This window comes from Leptonychotes weddellii, chromosome 4, assembly GCF_054177405.1.
Source record: "Leptonychotes weddellii isolate Sample4059 chromosome 4, ASM5417740v2, whole genome shotgun sequence".
NCBI classification, from domain to species: Eukaryota; Metazoa; Chordata; class Mammalia; order Carnivora; family Phocidae; genus Leptonychotes; species Leptonychotes weddellii.
The window spans coordinates 170,905,126-170,916,542 of NC_138372.1; the positions used below are offsets into that span (position 1 = coordinate 170,905,126).

Genomic DNA, 11,417 nt, shown 5'->3' on the forward strand with positions numbered 1-11,417 from the left:
TCTTAAATTACATAGAGAACAAAATTTAGAGTTTATTTATTTATTAAAATATTTTATTTATTTATTTAATTGACAGGGAGAGAGAGAGACAGCATGAGAGGGAACACAAGCAGGGGGAGTGGGAGAGGAGGAAGCAGGCTTCCGGCTGAGCAGAGAGCCCGATGTGGGGCTCGATCCCAGGACCCTGGGATCATGGCCTGAGCTGAAGGCAGTCGCTTAACCAACTGAGCCACCCAGGCGCCCCAAAATTTAGAGTTTAAAACCAAAGTTACAATAACACTAGCTTTCAGACTAATAGCTGAGTTTGTAAAAAAAAAAGTTTCTTGAATCACGTGGACAGCAAAAAGTAGAGTTACAAACCATTGTTACAATACTAGCTTTTATAATTGCCCATGTATTTACCTTTACTGAAATATTTATTTCTTCATGACTTTAAGTTACTGTCTAGTGCCCCTTCATTTCACCCTGCAGGACTCCCTTCAGCATTTCTTGCAGAGCAGGTCTAGTGGTAACAAACCCCCTCAAGCTTTTGTGTATCTGGGAATGTTTTAATTTTACTTCACTTTTGGACTGTTTGCCAGATATAGGGTTCTTCAATGACGTTTTTTTTTTTTTTTTTTTCTTTTAGCAACTTGAATATATTGGCCCACTGCCTTCTGGGCTCCAAAGTTTCTTTTTTTTTTTTTTTTTTAAAGATTTTATTTATTTAACAGAGAGAGACATAGCGAGAGCAGGAACACAAGCAGGGGGAGTGGGAGAGGGAGAAGCAGGCTTCCCGCAGAGCGGGAAGCCCGATGTGGGACTCGATCCCAGGACCCTGGGATCATGACCTGAGCGGAAGGCAGACGCTTAACGACTGAGCCACCCAGGCGCCCTGGGCTCCAAAGTTTCTGATGAGAAATCTGCTAGTAATCTTACTGAGGATCTCTTGTACACAATGAGTCACTTCTCTTCTGCTCCTTTCAAGATTCTCTTCACCCAGCCAGAATTACTCTGATTATTATTTCCCAACGAACACAGAAGGTATCACAGGCTCCCTCCACCGCTGCAGCCCTGACTGCCTCCCTGCCTGAGACCAGTCCCTTGTTGGGGTGCTGAAACCCATCTCTGCTCCATCCAGTCCACCTGTTCCAGCAACTACCAGGAGGGTTTCTAGAAGTGGGGTGGGAGTAGGGGGGAGTTGTCCAATGGAGTGAGTGGTTAGCTAAGATGATTGCCATAGAACTGACCAGACTGACCAAAATGGTCATTCGGGTAATGTCGGATTGCTGCCCTTGGAAACAACTGACCTTTCTTTTTGACTTGTTGACTTTTACTTGTAGGGGAAACACAGTCATGGAAATCCGAAAATATGTAGCTCTTTCTCACCTCCCTTCCTCATTTCACTTAGCCCACCTGCTGGATGGTGGGAGATTTGCTGGGCAGACCCCGAGGTAGGGCTTAAGTAGGTTACCGCGGCTCCCGGACTCAGCCCGGCTCCCTGGCTCCTGAGCCTGGCCGGGCTCCCCAGCCCCACGCTTTACTCCACCTTCTCTCCGGTGCACTGGGGCTGGGACTCGCGGGACCTGTCGGAGGTGACCTGGCCCTCCGCGTCTCCACCCTGGAAGCCCGCCCCATTCTGGCCGCAGCTAGGGAGCCCCAAAACAGACCTGGGCCGGCCCTACCAGCGTCGGTCTGGGGACGTGGCCGCACCCCGATTCCTGCGCCGCCCCTAGGTAACACTAACCCTAGCCTTCTGAACCCGCTCTGGCGGCGAGGGGGACTCGGCTACCGGTCCTCCTCTGGGCCCGCTGTCCACCTCCAGGTCTCCTCCGAGTCTCCTATGTTCCTGTGTCTGGTTCTTTCATTGCCCCCAGTAAACAGGGCGACCATGGATCTTTATTCTCCACCGTCCCCTCAAAGGTAGCAGCCACGGATCCTTCCCGTCCTGAGTCCCCGATAAACAAAGCCCCGGGAGTTTCTCTCCGTCCCGTGCCCGCAAGAAACAACGCCCCGGGATAGCGCCCGGTTCTCCGCCGTCCCTTCCCGTCCTCTGCCCCCAATAAACATGGCTGCGTGTCCTTGTCCGTCCTGTGCCCCCAACAAACTTGGCCCAAAGTACCTTCCGCCGGAAGTCTGGCGCAACGGCTGCTGGGTCAGCTTTCTAGTTCGGGCTTTTGGTGGGAGCCAGAAAAGTTGAACTAACACCAATAAAGGTCATCTCCGCAGGTTTTAACGAAGTCATTGTGATTGGATTGATTGTTCCCAGCCTCCTCAGCTGCACGTTCTGATCTCAAAATTACATCTACAGGTGACGAAACTCCACGGTGTTGATTCCAACTGGTTTCAGTCTTAGAGGCAGCCATACTTGCAAGTTCTAGGGTCTCTTTATATTGCCCCTCCGTGCTAACTGCATTTTTAGTGCCGTGATCAGGAACAACTAAGGATAGCCTGAAACATTTAACAATGTACATACCGTGTTGTGTGACAAAAGGGCAAAAGAAAGTGGATTACTAACCCTAACCTTTGGGCAGCTACACCAGTTATGTCATGAATTTGCTAACTGGATGGGAGTGATAAACCAGAACGTCCCTGAGGCTGTGGGAAAAGCCCGGTGGCTTCTGGCATGTGGACCAGGCTCTTCTCTGGTGGCCCTTAGATGACTCCAATAGTTAGGCAAGTTAGTGAATTAAAGGGAGTGTTCAGAATAGTTTGGAAGGAGGTTGGTATTGGTGAGTATTATTGCCCAGGACCATGTGAGGACAGGCGAGATGAGAGGGACCAGGAGGCTGAGCCGTAGGAAAGGGAAGTGGGACGAGGGAAGTGCAGGTGCCCTCTCCTCTGTGCTGCCTTACCCACTGGCTCTGATTTACCCTCCAAGGATGCAGACCTGCTTCCCCTTGCTCTGTGCTCCAGGCTGAGATGAACTTCAAAGACTGTGTCCCTCTCCTTGATGGAGTGGTGCCTTCTAGGTCCTGCTCAGTGGGGCTTCTACAGGGACATGATACAGGAGACCTGCAGGAACCTAGTCTTGCAGGGTAAAAACTGCCCTGCAAATCTTAAATGCATCTTAGCTTCATTCTCTCTAAGCATAACTGTGGGTTCTGAAGCTGGGTGATGTTTGGACTTAGGATCCATCAAGGCTTAAGACAAGAGAAGGCCTCATCTCTCAGGCAGTTTAGTACACTGGGAAGACCATGGATTTGAAGTCAGACCTGGGATGGGGTCAGTTCTGTACTTAGACTCTTTTTTTTTTTTTAAAGATTTTATTTATTTATCTGAGACAGAGAGAATGAGAGACAGAGAGCACGAGAGGGAGGAGGGTCAGAGGGAGAAGCAGACCCCCTGCTGAGCAGGGAGCCCGATGCGGGACTCGATCCCGGGACTCCAGGATCACGACTTGAGCCGAAGGCAGTTGCTTAACCAACTGAGCCACCCAGGCACCCCTGTACTTAGACTCTTGTTCAAGACATTTAAATTCTCTGAGCCTTGGCTTCTTCTTCTTCTTTTTTTTTTTTTAAGATTTTATTTATTTGAGAGAGAAAGAGCGAGCGATTGAGAGAGCATGAGTAGGGGGAGAGGCAGATGGAGAGGGAGAGGCAGACTTCCCCGCTGAGCAGGGAGCCTGATGTTGGGCTCTATCCCAGGACCCTGGGATCATGACCTGAGCCGAAGGTAGCCTCTTAACTGACTGAGGCACCCAGGGGCCCCCCCTGAGCCTTTGTTTCTATTAAGAAGAGAATAATTCCTTATAGAGTTGTTTAAATTAAATGAGATAAGTATATTAAGTTCCTAGTTGAATACCTAATAACTTGTAGTGAATTAAAAAAAAAAAGTTCAGTTTCCTTTTCTCCATTGTTAAGGAGAGTTTGAAATGGGTTGTCTTCTTTTGGGATCCCGGATTTTACACTTTCTTCCTCTTTGAGCTCCTTTGATAACCAGCCTAAACACTCCAATTCCAGGACTCCTTCAAAGGTCCAGCATGAAACCCAAACCCAGTGTCAGCTGATTCGTTGCATCACCATTGTTTTATCTGGGATTCTTGATTGTGTGGAAATATTGGGAAACTTGCAGAATCAACGGAGGTGGTGTAGGAAACAAGGATGCTTTGGAAGAACGGGGGCAGCAGGCTCCACATAGCTGGAACTGTCTGCTCTGCTAAGTGAAATTTCTACCAATGTTCCCTCTGCCTTTCTCTGATTCACACACATAGGTCACATATGTTCTCCCTGACTGGACTGTGACAGGGAGAGGAAGCTTATGACTCAGCTTCCCAAGAGGAAAACTTGAATTAATGTTCCTCCAAGATTACACACAGTGGGGCTGAGTCAGTTCCCCCAAAAGAACCTGGGTGCTACTAAGAAGGGGGCAGGTGTTAGAGAGCTAAAAACCAGCAAATGCCAACCATGTGAGGCACCTTTATCCAAGTACTGTGTCAAGCTCTTCACATAATCTCACTTATTTCTTGCAACAAACCAATGAAGGCGGGTGCAACTACTCCCCACACTTTACAGACGAAGAACTGGATGACCAGAGAGGTTAAGTACCTTCTTTAAAGTTACACAGTAAATATTGGAGCTGAGATTTGAATGCAGACATTCCCACCTTCACAGTAGTGCTCTTGCCCACTGCGCGATACTCTTTTTCTGCTTTCCCACTGAGGAAAGGAGACACAATGCTATCATCCTTATCACTTAGGAAATTCCAAGGGTTTTAGGAACTCTGTGCCATGAACCAGGGACAAAAATAAAATATTTTTCTTATTGTATCATATTTTTTAGATGATTTGTGTTCCACTTTGAATCCTAATAGCAATTAAACAATAACATATGCAGGATTAATTACAAAAAATGTGAAAGGCCGGGCGCCTGGGTGGCTCAGTCGTTAAGCGTCTGCCTTCGGCTCAGGTCATGATCCCAGGGTCCTGGGATCGAGCCCCACATCAGGCTCCTTGCTCAGCGGGAAGCCTGCTTCTCCCTATTCCACTCCCCCTGCTGGTGTTCCCTCTCTCGCTGTCTCTCTCTCTGTCAAAAAACAAATAAAATCTTAAAAAAAAAAAATGCGAAAGGCCTTTAGAGACAAAGTTTTGAAACTTTATTGAAAAATACAGAGAAGACCTAAATAAATGAGAGGTATTCCAGGTTCATGTTAGATTCATGATTATTTAATATGGAGAGTCAGTTCTCACAAAATCCTTTATAGAATTAATTCTAACAAAATCCCAAAGGAGTTTTTAATGGAAACTGACAAGCCAATTTGAAAATGTATATGGAAAAACAAAGGTCCAAGAATAGTTGGGGTGCCCTAGAAGTAAAAGAACAGGGTGGGGGGATTTACTTTATCTGTATTAGCCTTATTGTATATTTTTTAATTTTAAAATTTAAATTCAATTTAATTAACATATAGTGTATTATTAGTTTCAGAGGTAGACTTCAGTGATTCATCATTTGCATATAACACCCAGTGCTCATTCCATCAAGTGCCCTCCTTCATGCCCATCACCCAGTTACCCCATCCCCCCACGCACCTCCCTTCCAACCAACCTATTTCCTATAGTTGAGTCTCTTATGGTTTGTCTCCGTTCGTCTTATTTTTCCTTCCCTTCCCCTATGTTCATCTATTTTGTTTCTTAAATTCCACATATGCGTGAAATCATATATTCAATCTTTCTGTCTTATTTTGCTTAGCAGCATACCCTCTAGTTCCATCCACATCATTGTAAATGTCAAGATTTCATTCTTTTTGATGGCTGAGTAGTATCCCATTGTATATATAGACCACATCTTCTTTGTCCATTCATCTGTCGATGGACATTTGGGTTTTTTTTTTTTTTTTAAAGATCTTATTTATTTATTTGACAGAGAGAGACAGAGTACAAACAGGAGGAATGGCAGAGGGAGAGGGAGAAGCAGGCTTCCCCCGCTGAGCAGGGAGCCCGATGCAGGGCTCGATCCCAGGACCCTGGGATCATGACCTGAGCTGAAGGCAGACGCTTAACCGACTGAGCCACCTAGGTGCCCCGGACATTTGGGTTCTTTACATAGTTTGGCTATTGTGGACATTGTTGCTAGAAACACTAGGGTGCATGTGCCCTACGAATCACACTATGTTTGTATCCTTTGGATAAATACTTAATAGTGCAATTTCTGGGTTGTAGGGTGCTCTAGTTTTAACTTTTTAAGGAGCCTCCATACTGTCTTCCAGAGTGGCTGCACCAATTTGCATTCCCATCAGTGTTAAGAGGGTTCCTCTTTCTCCACATCCTTGCCAACATCTGTTGTTCCCTGAGTTGTTAATTTTAGCCATTCTGACCCATGTGAGGTGGTACCTTATTGTGGTTTTGATTTGTATTTCCCTGAGGCCAAGTGATACTGAGCACTTTTTCATATGTCTGTCATTTGTATGTCTTCTTTGGAGAAATGTCTTTTCATGTCTTCTGCCCATTTCTTGACTGGGTTGTTTGCTTAGGTGTTGAGTTTGACAAGTTTTTTTTATAGATTTTGGATACTAGCCCTTTATCTGATATGTCATTTGCAAATATCTTCTCCCATTCTGTTGGTTGTCTTTTGGTTTTGCTGTTTCCTTTGCTGTGCAAAAGCTTTTTCTCTTGATGAAGTCCCAAAAGTTCATTTTTGCTTTTGTTTCCCTTGCCTTTAGAGACATGTCTAGCAAGAAGTTGCTGCAGCTGAGGTCAAAGAGGTTCTGCCTGTGTTCTCCTCTAGGGTTTTGATGGATTCCTGTCTCACATTGAGGTTTTTCATCCATTTTGAATTTATTTTGGGGTATGGTGTAAGAAAGTGGTCCAGTTTCATTCTTCTGCATGTAGCTGTCCAATTTTCCCAACTCCATTTGTTGAAGAGACCATCTTTTTTCCAGTGGATATTCTTTCCTGCTTTGTTGAAGATTAGTTGACCATAGAGTTGAGGGTCCATTTCTGGGTTCTCTATTCTGTTCCATTGATCTATGTGTCTGTTTTTGTGCCAGTACCATACTGTCTTGATGATTACAGCTTTGTAATACAGTTTGAAGTCCAGAATTGTGATGCTTCCCACTTTGGTTTTTCTTTTTCAACATTCCTTTGGCTATTTGGGGTCTTTTCTGGTTCCATACAAATTTTAGTGTTGTTTGTTCCAGGTCTGTGAAAAATGTTGATGGTATTTTGATAGGGATTGCATTGAATGTGTAGATTGCTCTAGGCAGCATAGACATTTTAACAATATTTGTTCTTCCATTCCATAAGCATGGAATGTTTTTCCACTTCTTTGTGTCTTCCTTGATTTCTTTCGTAAGTGTTCTATAGTTTTCAGAGTACAGATCCTTTACCTCTTTGGTTAGGTTTATTCCTAGCTATCTTATGGTTTTTGGTGCGATTGTAAATGGGATTGATTGTTGGATTTCTCTTTCTTTTGCCTCATTGTTAATGTATAGAAATATGACTGGCTTCTGTGCATTGATTTTATATCCTGTGACTTTGCTGAATTCCTGTATCAGTCCTAGTAATTTTTTGGTGGAGTCTTTTGGGTTTTCTACATGGAGAATCATGTCATCTGTGAAGAGGGAGAGTTTGATTTATTTGCTGATTTGAATGCCTTTTATTTCTTTTTGTTGTTTGATTGCTGAGGCTAGGACTTCCAGCACTCTGTTGAACACCAGTGGTGATAGTGGACATCCCCGTATATCAGACTTATTGTAAAGATTGGCAGTTAAGCAGAGTGGCATTACTGTGAGGCTATACAAAAGGCCTAATGGAAGACAGTGTAGAGCTCTGAAATACATCCATGCATATGTGGAAATGAACTTCAAACAGAGGTGCACTGCAGACTTGAATTCCACAAATGGAGTTAGAAAAGTTGATTATCCATATTTTATTTTATTTTATTTATTTATTTTTTTTAGATTTTATTTATTTATTCATGAGGGACAGAGAGAGAGAGAGAGAGAGAGAGAGGCAGAGGGAGAAGCAGGCTCCCAAGGAGCAGGGAGCCTGATGTGGGACTCGATCCCAGGACCCTGGGATCATGACCTGAGCCGAAGGCAGACGCTTAACCATCTGAGCCACCCAGGCGCCCCTGATTATCCATATTTTAAAAAATAAAACTAACTCCTATTTTACAAAAGACAGAAAAATCACTTCCAGACAAAAAATTTGAATGATCCCAGGTTAACAAAAGGTTCTTAAGACACAAAAGGGGAAAATAAAAAGATTGATACATATAACAATGTTCAAAATAAGAATTTCTTTTCATCAAAGTATACTATAATGAAAGTGAAAAAACCCTACAACTTGGCTTTTCCACTCCTAGATCGATCTTAGAGAAATACCTGAACATCGGTGACATACAAGAATATGCCTAGTACATTGTTTATAATAGCAAAAAAAAAAAAAAAGGTGGAAGAAACGAATGTTTGTTGGGTTTCCTTATACAGTAGAATATTATCACCAGTGAAGACAGTGAACTACAACGGTACACAGCAACATGTGTAACCCTCACATACTTATTGAGAAAAACAAGCTTAAGAACACCTATAGGATGATTTAATGTATGTAAAGTTCAAAACATGCAAAACTAAACAGTATTATTTAGAGATACATATTTATGTTATTTTTAAAAAAGATTTTATTTATTTATTTGTCAGAGAGTGAGTGAGAGAGAGAGCACAAGCAGGGGGAGTGGCAGGCAGAGGGAGAAACAGGCTCCCCGCTGCACAAGGAGCCTGACGCAGGACTCGATCCCAGCACCATGGGATCATGACCTGAGATGAAGGCAGCTGCTTAACTGAGTCACCCAGGCATCCCCATATTTATGTTATGTACGCACACATAAGTCCTGAAAGACATTGATAATGCTCTGTTTCTTCAACTGGGTGGTAGTTACATTTTTTATTTTTACCTTCAAATACATTTATTTATACAGTTAATCTTCATTATTGTGGATTCCGTATTTGCAAATTCACATGGTTGCTAAAATTTACTTGTAACCCCCAAAACCTCCCCTCATGCTTTCACAGTCATTCACAGACATGCACAGAGTAATGAAAATTCTGGGTCACTACACTGACATGTTCCCAGCTGAGATTGAACAGCCAACACTGCTCTCATACTGTAAACCAGGTCCTTTTCATGGTATATTCAATGTTACACTTTTTGCATTCTTGTGCTTTTTGGTGGTGATTTTGCTGTTTAAAATGGCCCTTGAGCATAGTGCTGGGGTGTTGTCTAGTGTTCCTAAGGTACGCTGTGCCTTACGGAGAAAATACATGTGCCATATAAACTTCATTCAGGTACTAGTCATCGTGCTGTTGGCCATGACATCAATGTTAATAAATCAACAACATATATTAGATCTGTATGTTAATATATATTAAATAAAAATACGTAAGAAGGTGATGTATCAATCGGCTGATGAAAATGTGACTGGAGGCTCCCAGGAACCCAACTGTACTTCCCCTAGGAGTGATGGTTCAGTATTCACAAATCCAGTGTTCTCAGTTACTTTATAGAACTACCTTGAATGATAAGTGACTGCATATGAATATTGATATTTGCAGGTATGAAATTTGTAATATATTTTCTAAAGAGGCTAGGGGAGTAGGCAGAGGAAAGATCATTTAGTGGAGACTAGTGGAGACTTATCTATTCAAGAAATAGGGAGTAGCCATGGTGATAGAGAGTGAAAGGCCAGGGTGGGAAGCAGTGGAGAGATGTGGAGACTTATTGACATGGAAGCTGGGTCCTCTACGCCTTCCTGTCTAAAGTTCTTCAAGGACCTGCTGTCTGGGTCTGGGGGTTTGAATAGGTGCTAGTACTGCCAGGGAAGGAAAATGAGGTGTCTGTGTAGGGCAGAGGCCAGTGGGATTGCAGGGGCCTGTAAGGAGAAGGTCAGAAGGTTGGGAGATCAGTGGGACCAGAGCAGAGTGAGGTCTGGAAAAAGTTGTCTCTGTGTGATTTGTAGGGCATGTGCTGGCCGGAAGGTCAGGCAAACCGCTGTCCATGTCAGCTAAGAAGCCTGGACTTCATGCTGGAGGAAATAGATTTCTAGGCATGACAGTAACATAGCTTTTGTTTTAGAAAGCTCACTTCCACCACAGGATGTTTCAGAACAGACAAGACGGAGTGGAAGTGCAGAGATTAGCAAGGCCTGGATTGAGGTTGTTCAGGGCAGAGATGGTGTGTGTGTGGGGAGGGGTGGAGACCATTGAGGAGATAAACTGATAGGATTGGGTGGCTGATTGCATATAGGGCTGTTGAAGAGGATAGTCTGGTGTGAGGCTTGTGCTCAGACACAGATGTCTGGGTGGAGAAAGCTTTCTGGAAGAAGCAGTTCTGGGCCAAGTCACACAGGTTGATTCACAGCCAAACAAGGCAGGAAAAAGCCCTTTTGGATCTGGAACCCACTCACCACCAAAACCTCCAGTCTGCCAGGACTGAAACACATCTAACTGTGGTAGTTTAAAAATATGTCTAAAAGTTTTTGATATTCCTCCCTTCAAGAGGGGTCATCAGAGACCCTAACTTAGAACCAAACAGCTATACCGTTGCTAGATTCCTGATCCTCAGAAACTGTACCAAATGTTTACTGTTTTCGATTTGCTCAGTTTTGTGACAACTTGTTAGGCTGCAATACATAATACACCAGCTATCTGTGATGACCAAATTTCTACCCTCTGAGACCTCCCAGCCCGTCCACTGCCTCAGGAAACGACACTTCTACCCCTATTTCCCTGACAGGAATATCATCAGACAGCACTCAGACTCGTGTCCTCCCGAAGCCCCTCGTCCTTCTTGCGGAGGTCTGCCGACGCCTGTTACCCCGGGCAGGGAGGAGGCACCCTGGTCTGTAGTGCTGTATGGTGGGAGGTCTGCCCTGGGGCCAAAGGGGCAAGGTAGACTGTGGGAGGGGGCTCCCTCTCTGCCCTCTCCCCTGCCGCGCTCAGTCAGGCCACCAAGTGCGCAGGCTCTTCCCCTGTTTCTGAAATCCCTCCACATTGTCAGCCTCACCCGCCCCCAGCCCGTCCGGCCCTCGTGCCAAGACAGCGAAGGATCTTTAAAACACACATCTGAGTAGGATCACATCACTCTTCGGATGAACGTCTCTTCCCCTTACGCTCAAAATCAAAGCGGACAGCAGGTATCCTTCGGCGCCTGCATGACCAGATCTCGCCCAACTCTCCGACCTCGCCTTGCACCGCGACCCCTGTCCCCGGCCTCCTTCCCGCTAACCGACCAGTCCCGCCGGCCCGGCACGGGTCTTTGCTGCACCGGAGGTCTTTGCTGACCACTCGCCGTCCCGTTTCGGCCGCTATTCACGACGCTTCTCTGTGACGGCTTTTCTCTGCCCACTAGGTGAGCTTTGAGAGAATTCCCTCGTTTGGGGATTGTCCTTCCACCCAGAGCGGGGCCTGCCCACTGCGCCGTCCGCGCCCAGCGGAACTCGGCG

The 11,417-nt window shown here is 45.0% G+C and overlaps 1 long non-coding RNA gene across 1 annotated transcript in view; it reads left to right on the forward strand.

Annotated features, from left to right (window-relative positions):
- LOC115944710 (uncharacterized) overlaps nucleotides 1-661 on the forward strand; it is a 4,490-nt gene extending 3,829 nt beyond the window's left edge. The window contains exon 3 of the long non-coding RNA XR_004079226.2: nucleotides 629-661. This is a non-coding gene — a long non-coding RNA (uncharacterized LOC115944710). The remainder of the gene's footprint in view (nucleotides 1-628) is intronic.
- The last annotated feature ends 10,756 nt before the right edge of the window (nucleotides 662-11,417 follow it).